Genomic DNA, 16,365 nt, shown 5'->3' on the forward strand with positions numbered 1-16,365 from the left:
GCACATGTTAATTATTTTTCACTTAAAAGAGATGTTCCTGGTAATTCACCCTCTGTTACCTAAAGCAATACATAGTGTATAGCTGATGAGTCATTTCAGAAGCTCAATGAATTTGGGAGACAGTGGAAAGTAAGGTAATCAAATTTAATGAGCATTTAATATATGCTAGGTGTTGAGCTAAGTTCTCTATTATTGCATTCAGAGAGTTGATATGGCAATGAAACAGTTCATGTATTTGCTGGTGAGGGGTTTTAGAATTGAAAGAGTATGTGGAAATGTGCCAAATCTCCTAAAATGAAAATTGAAGTTAGGATTTGAACTCAGATCTCTGCCTGTGAAGTGCATTCCACTAAGCTAAAGTACTGAGAGAATTCTCCATTATTCTGGTATGTCTACAGATCTTCTGAGACACTGGAAAATTATTTGCTTTACAGATAACTTCAAAAGCTAGCGTCACTGTCTTTCTAAAGATAGAGATCCAGCTAGACCTTCAAAAATAGTAAAGTCTCCCACCCACCTCTACATAGAGAAGGTTTGCCCTTACTTCCCATGGTAAAAAACAAACCCCTCCAAAACTACTCTGTCTCCAAAGGGAAGGATGAGCTGGTTTGCCAGCAGCCATCTCTAAGATTAAGTGTTTCTTACACTTAGTGTTTGCAGGCTTTGGCATAGACCTGACTGCACAGCGCCTGCCTGGCACAGTCCCACATTGTCCTCATGGAACTTGGGAGGCAAGAGAAACTGATGTGAACATACCTTGCCATGAGTGAGAGATTGTCTAAATCCATATGAGTTCATTGTTTTCTTACCAGAGAAATTCATGGAATTATAGTGAGCAAATATTAGGACCTGTGTATTTGATATACACTACTTTTCCAATTGGAAAAATCTTCCTGCCAGCTTGGCTAAAAGAGGTCCTATTCACTCCCCAACAAAGCCTGTGCTCAAACAGTCAGATTATTTAATTGTGAAAAAAATATGGCATTTCTCAGGTTCATTGGTGACAGCTTAGATTCCATGCAACTCATTAAAAGCCAAAGGAGACCAAATAACAAGCATTAATGAGATACTGTAACAAAGAGAACAGCAGTTATGTGCTAATTTAATTTGGTTAATTTACAATTGAGTTAATTTCTAAAAGCTCTAATTTTCTTTCTGATTCTGTGCTGTTTGCTATCATTTAAGAAATCATTCTGTGAGATTTCTTTAATAATCCAATCAGGAAGCTGGTTACCATTTCCAAGCAAATGCCCACCTTTTGCCAACTTGGTTCTTTTTATGCTACCCACTCCTAGCATTCTTGATGAAAAAATTCATCCACTTTCATATATGCTTTCAATTATTGGTAAAGCATAATCATCTCTACCTCATGGCCCAGCCAACACTTGGCTATGGTGCATATGTTAAAAATGCTTTAACCTTTTCTCATAGGTGTTGCACTTTTCCTTTTGTGAACTCCTTTGCATTGAAAAGAATCTTCCAGCACTGTCGTGCCTGAATCTTAAAAGGTACATGCTAGAAGCATGGGTACTAGGGTGGCCACCAACCAACCTGTAAATAGTGCAGCTCTCCACTGCTCAGAGTAAGCCTTGGCCCTTTTGGCTGCCAGCTTCCATAATTCTTTTGAGTGCTGTCTGTTCCTCTGTATGAACATGTACCTGATCTGACCAACTGTCCATCCTCTCTGACTGCTACCTGGATCTCAGTATGTGGCTCCCCCATTCCCCCACTCATAAACTTGCCTGAGGTACCCTGGGATCAGCTGTGCCCCCATTGGGTTTTGAGAACAGAGAGAAAAGGCTGATGTTCAGATAGCTGAGTGAGATGCAGTCCTTCCGTCTTTTCAATAACAACCGTGATAAAAGGAAGATGAATATGAAGGACAGGGAGAACTGTTTGTGTGCAAGCAAGAGTTTCGTGGTTAATTTCTTCTCACTGAAAAAGTCTTTTTCATGAATCAGACCATGGCAGACAGAAGTACTTTATTTCTTGTCAGGAGAATTAACTAGATTTTCATTGTGGGGAGATTGAAAAAAAAAAAAGTTTTCAGTTATCAGAAGCAAAATGGTCACAGTTATTTTTTGTACTCTATTCATATCTTTGTGCCAGGGGGTGAGGCCAGTTGAAGATATTAGCTCATTAATTTCCATAGTATCCTTGTGAGGGAGGGCAATGGAAACTAATTATCCTTATTTTATAGATACTGAGAGAAATAAAGTGACCTCTCTGCAGCCTATGTAATTCATTGGTAGTAGAACCTCAAACTTCAGTTTAATTTCACAGTAGTTCATGGGTTTGATCAAGTCTTAAGGAAGCACAGAGGGATCATGTCACTGAGCACACTTCCTTATCTTGACGATCTGTGGTCCTTTCTCATATTCCCCAAATGCTGTCGACTTACAAAAAGGCAGGGCAAAATCCAAGCAGAAAAAGAGGAATTGGGAAGTTCGTGTATGTTCAGAGAGAAAACCAGTTCAGTTCAGTTCAGTCACTCAGTCGTGTCCGACTCTTTGCAACCCCATGAACTGCAGCATGCCAGGCCTCCCTGTCCATCACCAACTCCCGGAATCCATCCAAACCCATGTCCATTGAGTCGGTGATGCCATCCAACCAACTCATCCTCTGTTGTCCCCTTCTCCTCCTGCCCTCAATCTTTCCCAGCATCAGGGGCTTTTCAAATGAGTCAGCTCTTCGCATCAGGTGGCCAAAGTATTGGAGTTTCAGCTTCAACATCAGTCCTTCTAATGAACACCCAGGACTGATCTCCTTTAGGATGGACTGGTTGGATCTCTTTGCAGTCCAAGGGACTCTCAAGAGTCTTCTCCAACACCACAGTTCAAAAGCATCAATTCTTCGGCACTCAGCTTTCTTTATAGTCCAACTCTCATATCCATACATGACCACTGGAAAAACCATAGCCTTGACTAGATGGACCTTTGTTGACAAAGTAATGTCTCTGCTTTTTAATATGCTGTCTAGGTTGGTCATAACTTTCCTTCCAAGGAGTAAGCATCTTTTAATTTCATGGCTGCAATCACCATCTGCAGTGATTTTGGAGCCCAGAAAAATAAAGTCAGCCACTGTTTCCACTGTTTCCCCATCTATTACCCATGAAGTGATGGGACCGGATGCCATGGTCTTAGTTTTCTGAATGTTGAGCTTTAAGCTCTCCTCTTTCACTTTCATCAAGAGGCTCTTTAGTTCTTCTTCACTTTCTGCCATAAGGGTGATGTCATCTGCATATCTGATACTATTGATATTTCTCCTGGCAATCTTGATTGAGAAAACCAGAGAGAGCATTTAAACAAGTGACTGATTCACTGGAATAAAACCATGGTCAGTGCCTGATATTTTCCAGGTTTTAGAAATATCATAGACAATTCCCAAACACATCAGCTTCAAAAATATATACATTTATTGGCTGTTCTGGGTCTTTGTTGCTGCATGAGTTTTTCTCTAGTAGCTGAGAGTGGGGGCTGCTCTCTAGTTGCAGTGCGGGGGCTTCACATTCTGGTGATTTCTCTTATTGCTGAGCACAGGCTCTAGGGCTTCAGCGTTTGTGGTTCCTGGACTCTAGAGCACAGGCTCAATAGTTGTAATGCACAGGCTTAGTTGGTACACATGTGGGATCTTCCCAGCCAGGGACTGAACCTGTTTCTTCTGTGTTGACAGATTCTTTACCACTGAGCCACCAGGGAAGCCCTCCCCTCATCAGCTTCCAGGTTGATAAAGTGGGAAGGTCGGCATGCAGGGTCCATTAAAAGTGACAACCGTTGTCAATGCCTCACCAAATTCTCTCCATCCTCTCTGAAATTGAGCTTCCTTGGGGTGCAGAGGTTGTCCTCAGGGTCAGGGGAAAGAGGAGGGGAAGAAGGTAGATATAAGGCTGTAAATAAAACTAGGAATAAGTACGTGCTCAGTCACTCTGTCATGTCCAACTCTTTGATGCCCCATGGCCTGCAACTCACCAGCTCCTCTGTCCATGGGATTTCCCAGGCAAGAATACTAGATTGGGTTGGTATTTCCTTCTCCAGGGAATCTTCCCCACCCAAATCTCGTGTGTCTCCTGCATTAGCAAGCAGAAGAATTCTGTTAGGTGATTTTAAAATCATAGAACTGAATTTTCCTTCCTAGAACCCCAGGGAAGGGAAGGATGTGCATAGCACGGCTGGCTGCACAAGGAAATCCTGAAGAACATGTAAGTGGTTACAGAGAACTGACGACAAAGAATGTGGCAAAAATGAGCAAATAAAAACTCCTGTTTCTACCAAAGGTGAAATGATCAGAAGTTTGGCACATAGAATTAACATGGGAGGAAAAATTGAACAAAAACTACTAAAGGAAGCTGAAGTTCTAGTGTTGTTGTTATTATGCTTTGCTATAGTCTGGGCACGTGTACTAGACCTTCTGAGTTAAAATATATACATCTTTGTGTTTGTACATATAAGTACATGGACATTTATTTTATACACACACACAAGGGGAAATGTGTACAAAATCCTATCCTTGCCATGTTCGCCCAAAAAACCCTCATGGAAAAACAGCTGATTCTGAACTGTCTCCAGTCCCACGCCCAGGCCAGTGGAGCAGGTTGGCTGCAAGACCTCGGTGATGAGAAGTGGAGAGTGGAAAACCCTTTGCAGTGAGGGCTCAATAATTAATTAAAGCAAAAATTCTAATGAAGGCAGAAGCCACACCAGAACACAAATGAGGCATTTATGGAGCTAGGGCTAAATGTAAGAGAACAAAGTAAGAGGCACAAAAGTCATGTTTTCCCTGAATGAGAATGTCAGAGGTCTGAATACTTGACTTTGCAAGGATCCCGAGAGCTGGGTGGGGCAGAAATTCATGTTCATTATCTCATCTCCTCAATACATATGTACTCAGAGCATAGGAGTTTGATGTGGTGAAGATCTGATCTCATGCCCCACCGGAGCCTAGATGCTTTCCTGAGAGCTGGTGGGGTTGGCTCAGCCCAAAGGCAGCCTGAAGTGGGCTTTTTAATCACTTCCTTATCTCCTGAGACCCAGTAACTCTGTATTTTCTGTGTAGCAGTACATGTAAAGCACACATGGATTTATATTTTATTCACAAAATCACTCATTTAGTAATCAGTAATTATTGAGCGAATACCATGTGTGAAGCCAAGGACAGTATAGTGCAGGCAGGAGAAAGAAGTGAGCATCATAGTCTTAGCTCCTAAAGAAAATAAAAAATATTAGATTGAATTTAGTACCATGAGAGACTTGGAGACAAAGTAACGTGGAAATCCAGAGGAAGGCAAGATCAGTTTTTCTTTGACAGAAATCAGGAAAGGCTCAAGAGAAGAGGGCCCACTGAAGTTGAGACTCAGAGAATGGTTGGAATTCTCTAAGGAATCTATGACAGCCTCAACACAACAGTAAAAAAGGAGAAATTAAGCATGACTGTGTTTTTAATCATGTAAGGTTATGCTCCTCTAATTTATCTGCTCTATATAGCCACATTTATTCCCTCACTGCACTGTAAAATAATTTGAAACCACTAAATAACTAACAGTAAATTGTATGATTCAACAGAGAACAGCCACAGGGAAAAGCAAATGGGAACATTGGGGAGCACTTGTGTTTATTTTGAATGTTTTGTGACAAACTCTGGTTTTGTCGCTGAGGATACAAACAAGTGGAAGGCCTCTCTCAGTGGCCACAAAGTTCCTCAAATGGCCACAGAACCACTTGAAACCTTCTCTTTGGGCAGCTGAGGAACGTGCCATTCTTCACAGATGACCTAAAATAGCAATCTCCCCTCGAATAAATTGCGTTTTGAGGAAAGACAAGTATACATATATTCACAGATAAGTGAACATAAGAAATATTCACTGACTGGTGGGTGCCGCTTTATGTTGTGGCATATTAATAGTTTGTGAAGGGTTTTTACAATGTCTTGTCCAAGTTGTGGACTCTATGAAATAAGCTGGGCAAACATTATCCTTGTCCTTTCCTTATACACGATCAAGAAGAGTGAGTCTCAGCAGAGAGACCTGTCTAAAGTCAGGCAACTAGAGATGAGGCCACTCCAAATATACTCATCTTGGTTTGGGGTTTTTAGCAATACCAGTAGGAGTCAGCCATCTTATGATTCATTTCAACATGTATTTCCAACCATATTACATAGCCACACCCAAAGTCTCTGTTTTTAACTGGATCTTAACATGGCTGGTGGGTGTAGCAAAATCTTTCTGATTGGGTCAATACTTGCTTTTCAGGTTTTTCTTAAAAATCTCAACACTTCAAACCTAGATATGCTCTTCAGAGGGGGCATATTGAAAATTATCCAATAGTAATATGGTCTAAACAGCCCAAAGGCTCCCTGCTCTTCCCTTTTTTATTTTTATTTTTTTGTGGCCAGGGGTGTAGTGGAAGCAATTTGGGATGTCTGGAAGAAGGCTATAGAAGATATTGCAGCATACATTAAAGCAATGGCTCTTTTCTGTTATGGTTTCTTTTATGGTTTGTGTGCCCAAAGCATATTTCTGCCTGCTAGTATGTATTGCTATTACCTTTAGCACAGAGCCTGAAGAAGAAATCAAACCTAGAATGTCCTTGCCCCCAACTCCATCAAAGTGCCCTTGAAGTTATTAGTGACAGTGCTGCATCCTTGATCTTGATTCTCAAACTCCATGCAGAGTGCCTCACTGCATACACATGCAGGGCGTGCTAACTTGCAGTAGCCACAGAGCCTCTAGTTCTGTATGGTGAAAACCTACCTGTTGGGGTTGGCTGTAGACAGGTCATGATGCTCTCTGATCCAGGTTAGGAGATTTTTCTCCAGTTGTAAAGAAATAGCCAGCTGTACTTTTTTTTTTTTTTCCAATTGCCCCCAGTTCCTCTTGAAGCCCAGAGAAGTTCCAAAGGCCTCTGAAACCATGCAGAGATTCTGGGGTGAGAGCTCAGTGAGAGATTTTCCTTTCATGAACTAATCAGAGGGCAGAGGGCTGGCATGAGTCTCTCTCCCTGCTGGGTGCCATGGGGCTTTATTTTGGGAAGAAGACCACCTAGTGGGGCAGGCTGACCAGCCTTTTCTCCTGGCCTGAATGGTTTGATAGCTGAAAGGCAGTAACAGTTTCTGAGAGGTGAAAAATGAATCTCTCCAGCATCTTGAGAAAGATTCTGAATGCTGTTCCCAATCCCAGAATACCAGTCCTCTTTCAACACTTTGCAAAATCGATCGACATGTGCTGTGAAAATTTAGCAAAAGTTAGGGTCACGGGAATTATTTGGAGGATTATATAATCCTATTTATACTAAAACAAAACTTTCAAAAGAGCAGAAAGGGACTTTCTGCTGCTAAGGATGATGAAACTACTCTTCAGTTATGAAAATCACACACAGCTGTCCACCCCATCACAAAGGATTAGCATCAAACTTGAGGAAGATTAAAAACAAACAAACAAAAACTTTCTCTTCCCTTTCTCCCCATCAGTGGACCACTTTCTCATGTTTACTTTTTTTTTCTTTTTTAAGCTGTGGTTCTTATATTTTGAGCCTCATATATGGCTTGAGAGATAACAGAGCCTCCCTGCCAGGTGCCATTGTGGACAGTCCTCACCGCCTTGCCGTCTTTCACTTCTGCCTTCCCAGTAATCTCTAGACTGTGGTTCCACATCACAGGTCATTTTCCCTAATAAAGCTTTCTCTAGGACAGTTTATCTTTTACCCCTTTCCCTTAAAATTCTATGATGGGTTGTGTTTCTGATCAAAACTATTCCAGCTGTTAACATTTCAAAAGAGGAATTTAAGGGATTAAATTAGAGAGAAGAGGAAGGAAGATAGAGTGTAATTGGTAATTAGGTGAACTTGACTGTAGCCTCCTCAGGATAACTCTCTGGTCTTTGAGCTAGATTTTGGAGAGTAATGAGTTTTTATCCGAAACCCACTTTGTAGCCAGTTGGAGTCTTGTTCGCTTCGCTCAGTGGGAGCTGTCTTTGGTAAAAGGCTTATGAGTGGTAATGGGCCAGCCACTCACCCCTGCTCAATGCATCACTGCTGACTGCTGAACCTGGAGTGCACTGCCATTGAATAATGAGGTGGAGATCAAATAGAATCTGGTCACAGCCCACGGAAAGCCTAGAAGGGCACATTTTCACAAATTATTCAGGGACAACACCTGAATTGCTGTCAGCTAAGTGGATAAATTGGGGAAAGTGAAGAATAGCATCCCCTTTCTTTTCACTGCCCGATTATTCTGGTGATCTTTCTGTTCTTAACTCCTTTCATGGAAATATAGCCTAAAATCCAAAATGCATCCATGTGTGCTAAGTTGCTTCAGTCGTGTCCAACTCTTTGTGACCCTATGGACCATAGCCCAGACTCCTCTGTCCATGGGATTCTCCAGGCACAAATATTGGAGTGGGTTGCCGTGCCCTCCTCCAGGGCATCTTCCTGACACAGGGATTGAACCTGAATCTCTTACATCTCCTGCATCAGTGGGTGGGTTCTTAACCACTAGCACCACCTGGGAAGCCCAAAATTCAATATATACTTAGTTAAATATATGTTAATTCTTGGGCTTATTTTGGATGCTGGGCAAGGATTCCCTTGATTCTTTCATCACACCATCAGATCACATCTCCCACAAATAAAATGTGTGAAGAGAAAAGCATAGATAGTTGGGGCTATATGTTGCGTATCTGAAGTATATTTTCTCATTTTGACTATAATTCTTGTTGAATTACAAAGAAATCCAGAACTAAATAGATTTAAACAGTAACATGGACTGCAGTTTAGCTAGCTGTTAAAAAGCATAGGCTCTGAAGCTAGACTACACAGATTAAAAACCTGCCCCCACTGCTTCTGGTTAAGTAATCTCAAGAAAGTTACTTTACTTCTTGGAGCTTCAGTTCCCTCATTTGCAAACTGAGCACAATAATAATACCTGCTTAGATTGGTTTCTTGAGGATGGAATAAAATAATTAGGACTAAAGTAGCCAGATCTGGCTCATTCACTGGATTTTTCTATTGATATGATCTCTAATCACACAGTCACACATGGTCTTCTGTTCTCTTCCCATGTGTTTGATTGGAAATTTCACAGCACAAATATGCAGATACTGAGAGTAGCATTCCCAGTTAAGTCAGAATGATCTGTGAGCCCAGGGGTACATTGCAATTCAGGATGCAAATGTGTCTCTAGGCAGCTCATCCAGGGACATTTTTAGCTAAGTAAGCTCTAGGCCTGCAGAGCTCTTGAGGTATAAAAGATCGAGAGCACTGCTCACATCCATACAGTTCTTTGGAAGCTTTTCTGTACCATAGTAATAGCACCTTTTAGGCTCTAATACTCTTAAAATTTAGAATTGTTAGACTGAACTCCTTATTCTGAGCCAATTGAAAAATAATTCTTTCCATATCTTTACTCACCCTTACCTCTTGATTAAAAATATTCATTCTGCTATTACTTCTCCCTACCCTTCAGTCTTTGGTATTGCTTCCCTAGATCTGAATTCATTTTCCTCCCTAAATATGTCTAGAACCTCCCAGTACAGTCACTGTCTTAAACACAGCTCACAGACTAATTATTTGAGTCTGGCCCAGATCCTACAATTCTGTGCTTCAAAATTTATCCACCACGTGAACATCATTTTCCTTTTTTTTTTTCTTAATTTTTAAAAATATACAATTTTAAAGGTTATGCTCTATTTACAGTTATTACAAAATATAGGTTATATTCCTTGTGTTGTGCAGTATATCCCCATAGTCTATCTTACACTTCATGGTTTGTACTCCCCACTCCTCCACCCCCTACTGGTAACCACAAGTTTGTCCTCCACATCTGTGAGTTGAGCATTGATTCCTTTGAGTTTGCTTTGATCCCTTAGCAAGATGTAAACATTACACTATTGATACAGGTCTATCGAGCCTTTTGCCTAAGTCCCTTAGTTCCATACCTAATCTAACTTAGGTCAGCTGGATTGAAGTGCTTACTTCTTGTGCCTGTTCTGTAGTATACTCACACTTTGTGGGGGAATGGCTTCCTTTTAACCTCATTTCTCTGAGGATCCCTATATTAATACTTGTATCAGTTACAACAAACTAGGTTATGCTACAGTAACAAATGACCCCCAAATCCTAATTTCTCATAATATTAAAGTATTTCAACTTACTCAGCATGGTATCATGGATTTACTATGAATTCTCTTCCATGTCATCTTCATCTCAGGATACTCTAGCTGATGGAGTAGCCTCTATGTTACAGCCTCTATCTCTAACATTGTCAGTTGGGAAAACCAAATCATGCACTCAGTTCTTCTTCCAACAAGATGGGAATGGATAATTTTCCTACAAAGGGAGGGGCAGTGTAGGGTAGGCAACCAAATATGAATGAGCAGTAATATGACCTATACTGAAGTCAATCACTATAACTATAGGAAAGAGTCTAATGCAGACTTAGACAGTCCAGATTCCTAACATAGGGAGCTGGACTTCTGGCTTTCCATATCTCCAAATTACATAAAAATTGGTAAAATCTGGTGATTCCCAAGTTGTAGTTTTTAAGTTAATATCAAAGTAGGCTTACATCTTATTTTTTAAAGAATCCTTATTCCAGAATTTCTTTGAAGGAAGGAAGTAACTACTAGAGAAAAATCACATACTATTGTCCTTCTTTTTACCTTTCCCTTTAGCTATAAAGAGAGAAAAAAAAAGGCAAATCAAAATCATTCTCTAAATTATTGATCTTTTTGATATTATATAAAAATATAATATAAATACACATCAAAAGCTGAGCTTGGTTATAAAAAGAGAGTACATATTCAATAAATTTATTCAGATCAAATGGGTATAGTGAAAGCTTTAAATAAATAACTGATAAGAAGGAAATATCTAGCAATAAAGTAGCTAAAAAATGAGTGTAAATCTCATGTGAACCCATGGGAAATATAATGTTACAGTAGAAGAGCTGACAACAAAATTAAACTAATAAATGAGAAATACGTAGTGTATCAATTCGTAACTCTACAATGAATGTGCTAGTTTACTTTCCCAATAAAGTAGCTTATTTATGACTAATTTTTTTTTAGGTATAGGAATAAATATCAGGATTCTAAAAACCAGAGTTCTTTCAAATTCCTTTGAAGGAATAAAATAAGAACAATGTAATTTATTTCTAGGGACCATAGAAAACTTGTCTAAGTTTTATAGGAACGAAGGTGTTCCCAGTTCAGATATCAGCTTAATTTCAGTGGAACTGCAAGAAAACAGAATAATTTGGGCCTTGGTGAGACAAGGCTATATTCCAGTGAGAAGGAAAAAATTATTTTTCCTTCTCTATTTTTCCTTCTCTATTTCTAAATTTCTTGATTTACAAGAAATTTATTTATTTCCTTCTCTATTTCTTTCCTTCTCTATTTCTTTCCATTTCTATTTCTAAATTTCTTGATTTACAAAGGCTTTGTTATGTCATAATTTTTTAGTTAAGTATGCATGAGAGATTATTGTTTAGTGTATCATTTGCTATTGCAAATAAAATTAAATACAATAAATAGTTCACAAATTGTGGCAGTCAATGGCAAATAATATCAGGAAATCACAAATCTCTCAGTTCAAACACTAGACAAAGGATGTAGGGAAATAATCAGACTAGATGATCAGATGTGTGAATTCACCTGTACTTGTCTTTTGCCCTTGCCCAGCAAGGTAAAATGCCCTCTTTAACTAATTACCTATCAAATATTCCTGGGAGCATGTTGCTAGGACAGGTATTTCTAACACTATCTTGCATATGGAGAAAATGAAGTGCTTTAGGGAAAAGTCAGTACAACAAAGTTGACAAACAAAATCTAAAAAGCTCAACTCTAACTCTGGCATCTTCCATCAAAGAGCCCAAATTCATCTCCATTAAACATAACCCAAAGAGTGACTTGTAAAGTCTAGCTTACTTATTATCTACAGTCTCCAAACTCAGTCATTTTCATAATGCAGTTGCTGATGGAGGATTAACAACCCTAAATCTCTTGAAGTTGGTGAGATGTCATGTGGCAAAAGGCTAATTAGAAGAGCTTTGATAGATTTCAGAGGGAAGTGTGGCCACACTTGTAATACCTCCGTGGCTGATCTTCAGTTCCAAGCACCTTGGAGATATTCTGAAATGTTTTGCCATTTGGGAAATTAAAATTTACTGTGACAAAATTGCATATGTTAAAAAAAGAAAGCAAAACCAAACCAAAAGAATGACTTCAATTAATGGGTCAGCCTAGGGAAATGGATTTTTTATTTGTTAAGAACCAAGGGACTGAATAAAGATCCATCAATATACAGTACCAGGTAATTCTAATTAACTACAGTAAGCAAAGAGTTTGTCTCACTTAGTTTAGGAGTCACAGGGGAAAACAGCACTTCCTTCTTAATGCACAGGGATTATCTAACTTTCCACGAAGGAGAGAATCTTATTTTCCCTGGAAATCTTTGCTTGTTCTTCTCCCACTAATATTTTTATTAATCAGTATTTGATTATATTTTCATTTTAAAAATACTTTAAAATCTTAAGTTTTATAATAAGAGCTTTCTTGATTATTATCACTTTATTCTTTAAAAAAAAAAACAAACAGGAGGTAGCTAGAACTTGGCAAGTAAAGGGATTGGCAAGAGATTATTGATTTTAAGGGTTCAAGCATTTGGAACTTCCTATTATATGGGAATATAAAGAAAAAGTCTGTCACCTGATTTCCAGCTTTATCTGCCTAAGTTATATCTTGTGTCCATTTGGGATCTTTTGTTACTTTTTAGGGCTCCCCTGGTAGCTCAGCTGGTAACGAATCTGCCTACCAGCTCAGCTGGTAACGACCCCTGTTCGATTCCTGGGTCGGGAAGATCCCATGGAGAAGGGATAAGCTACCCACTCCAGTAAAACTGAATTTTAAAAATTTACTAAATCAACAATTTAGTTAACCTTAAAAAACTGCCCTCTATATTTCATGCATAGATGTATTTCATATATGCAAAAAGATGACTTTTACTATCTATTCTGGAAGTTTCACTTAACTTACCAACTATTTTGTAATTTATCTAAGTATTAATCAATTTTTTAGCTGTACATCATTTTGTTGTATTAAAATGATATAATTTATTAACCTCTATTAGTGTGAAATACTCAGATTGTCTCTAGCTTTTTTCACTATTATCAATAACACTACAATGATCATCTTATTTACATACTAAATTATTACTTTAAGATAAATTCTAGGAGTCAAATTTTTGAGTCAGAAGATGTACCAGTCCTTGTGGCTTTTTTGCCACATAGCTTCACTTTTCTTTATATAGGAATTGACCAATTTATAATGCCAATACAATGAATTAGTGTGTCCTTTTCACTATAACTTTGTGAACAGTGTGAATTCTGTCAAAAATTTGATACTTCATTAAATGCAATATAATCTTTCAAGTTCACTTAAATTTTCTTTTTTTTTTTGGCAATGAAAAGAATTATATGTAAGCTAATTAAAGCTACTGGAATCATTAAAGCTATATGGGTAGTTACTGTATTTTGATTCATTGAGCTTCAAATTTAGTTATATGCAGATGAGTTTAAAATTTAGTTTTAGGAATTCCATGAGTGAAACTTGTTATACAGTGGCATATCACTAAATAAAATTATTTATAAGGTTGAACTGACTCAATCTCATATAAAAAGTACCAAAAGAACCTTGTTAAAAAAATGATCTCATTTGAAAGAGGCTTGAAATGAACTCATTATAACAAGGCATGGACCCTGGGGGCATGGCTGCAGTATTTCAGATTTTATTTGTCTTTGATTGAAAACTTGATTTATTAATAGCATTTCACTGATTCTTTTACCCATGTGCATGGTATAATTCATCTTCATCTTCCTTTCAGAAAGACCACTGGAATAAAAGCTTGTTTGTTTGTTTGATCTTTCCCTGATTTCAGAGTTTACTGTTGAACTCTATATGGGAAATAAAATAATTTTCTAAATACTTATTAGAAGGCACTTTAGGCAAAGCTGAAAAGTGAGAGTGGGGTCACTATTTTGGGACAGTGATATCTCATAGTTCTAAGGTGAACATTATATCACTTTTTGGACCAGGGATCAAATACCCCTTGCAATATTTGTGTTAAATGCTCACAGAGCCTATACAGGGCCATCTCCATGGAGTGGATGTCCTTTGATTGTTTTCACCCATTGGTTCTGAAGTTTCATTTCATCTATACAATAGTCCTCATTTTAAAAAAACAGGTGAAAGTCAGAGATGTTACATAATCACATAACAGCTATGTATTCATTTTATAGATGAAGAAACTGAGGCATAGCGATTATATGATATTCTAGAACCAGAAATTTGCAGGGGAGAGATTCTGACACAGAACCCCTGTGTCAGCACAAGCTTTTAACCATGGTACGTTCTAAAAACTTGAGTCTGGTGTTACTAGTGCAGAACAAAGAGAGGTGATCAACCCCCTCATTCTAGACACTACCATTACTACTGTGGCATCTAAAGTTTTCTTTAGAATTTCTTTCACAGTGTCATTAGGGATGAGCCTGTGTTAAGCTTAATGTCATCTAAATCTACCAAATCCTATTTGTTTGGCTTCATTTTCCATATTTTTCCCCTTAAACTAAGTTGTCTACTGTTGGTATCTGAATCCTTGTGGGAGAGTTCCTTACACCACCTTTATATAAGAAGGCGTCTGGGGTTACCATAATTACAGACACCCAGAGCCTTTCACTAAGATTGAAATCAGATGCAAAATTTTCAGAACATCCCTGTCATGGAGAAGATAAACAATTTAAACATATTCTCCAATAAACTGAAATCCTTGGTTAAAATCAGAGTGAAGATAAATGTGTGTTTTCCTTTGTCAGCAATTGAAACTGATTTGTTTACTCACCTGTTTGATAATGTGATGATGGATATTGCAAGATACAGTACCGAACAGATAGAGGATTCTGTAATGAAAAAGTGAAAATCAAAATTTTAATATGATGCTTTATGTGTATTGGGGAAGATCTGGCATTTACAAATGGCCTAGATTCTATTATTGTTTGAAATGTTGCCTTGTATTCTTGGTGTATTTTCTTCACCTTGCATTTTTCTAAGTCCTTTGATAACAGTGCTAATGAAATGTTCTTCATATGCAAATACTTTACGTGTTGTTGGAGATACAGCAGTGTAAGTGCCAGTGACAATATCAGTCATGGTGATGATAGAGAAAGTAGTGAGAGTAGTGTCTTATGTCTCCATTGGTAACTCACAACAGCTTCAGTGCATACATTAAAGAACCCAGAAACAGAAGATCTGGCCAATGCATAGACTGTCTCTCATCTCTTCCTTACCTCTGGGCCAAACCATTTCCCTCAAAACCATAGCACCTTAATTCCACATGAAAAGGAGATGAGTTGATATCATCTCATTTCTTCTTTGTTTTGTAGATTGTTTGCTGGCAGTGAGGAAAGTAGCAGTTGGATTTGGACTAAACAAAAGCTATGAAAAAAAAAAAATGAGTATATGCACCAGGGTGTCAACCATGGTTATACATTGAGAACTGACAATCACAGCTTATACTGAAAACAGAATACACGGTGGCACACATTTATATACCTATTTGATTTTCTTTAACTGGACTTAGCAGCCCTGATGTAGATATAGAAACTGATTTTGTAGAATTGGTATGTAGTTGGGAGTTTGAAAGTATGAAAGTGTTTAGTCATGTCCCACTCTGGCAACCCTGCAGACTGTAGCCCACCAGACTCCTCTGTCCATGGAATTCTCCAGGCAAGACTACTAGAGTGGGTTGCCATTCCCTTCTCCAGGGGATCTTCCCATCCCAGGGATTGAACCCAGTCTCCTGCATCATAGGCAGTTTCTTTACTGTCTGAGCCACCAGTGAAGCCCAGATAGGAGTTTACATGGAGGTAAGATACTAGAAGGCAAAGTAAAGTGGGAGCAAGTGATATAAAGTGCTTAAAATAATGGAACCAAGCTGGTGGTGGAAGGAACTGAAATAGGGGGAAAAAAAACTAATAGAAGGAAAATTGAGGTGTCATAGAACTAGACATCTTAGTGAGCTTAAATAGTAGATCTAATGAACCTAAGGAACAGCAGAGGGGACAGGTAAAATGTAGGAACTTGTAATTGGAGGAAGACAATGAAACGTGTGACTTTGAAGTAGAGTGATGGAGTCAAGTGAGGGTAGTTAGAGATAATGGGGAAACCCAGGGTGAATGGGTGACTCAGATACATGGGAGGCTAGATTATTCAACAGGTACAAACAGAAAATGAAGAGTTACCTGAGTAGGGAATGACACAATCCCAGACAAGAAGGCAGAGAAGTGCAAGGTTTTAGGGATGGTGAGAAAATAGAAGACACATGT

At 38.6% G+C, this 16,365-nt stretch overlaps 1 long non-coding RNA gene across 1 annotated transcript; it reads right to left on the bottom strand.

Moving 5' to 3' along the window:
* Positions 1–1,599: 1,599 nt before the first annotated feature.
* Positions 1,600–15,619, bottom strand: LOC147379955 (uncharacterized). The gene is made up of 6 exons (XR_015134352.1): positions 14,883–15,619; positions 10,142–10,316; positions 8,005–8,105; positions 6,746–6,896; positions 3,969–4,066; positions 1,600–3,886 (listed from the first exon to the last, which is right to left on the bottom strand). It is a non-coding gene; the product is annotated as an uncharacterized LOC147379955 (long non-coding RNA).
* Between the last annotated feature and the right edge of the window lie 746 nt (positions 15,620–16,365).

Source organism: Bos grunniens, chromosome 1 (genome assembly GCF_055505025.1).
Source record: "Bos grunniens cultivar Pamir isolate PY7600 chromosome 1, Bosgru_T2T1.0, whole genome shotgun sequence".
NCBI classification, from domain to species: Eukaryota; Metazoa; Chordata; class Mammalia; order Artiodactyla; family Bovidae; genus Bos; species Bos grunniens.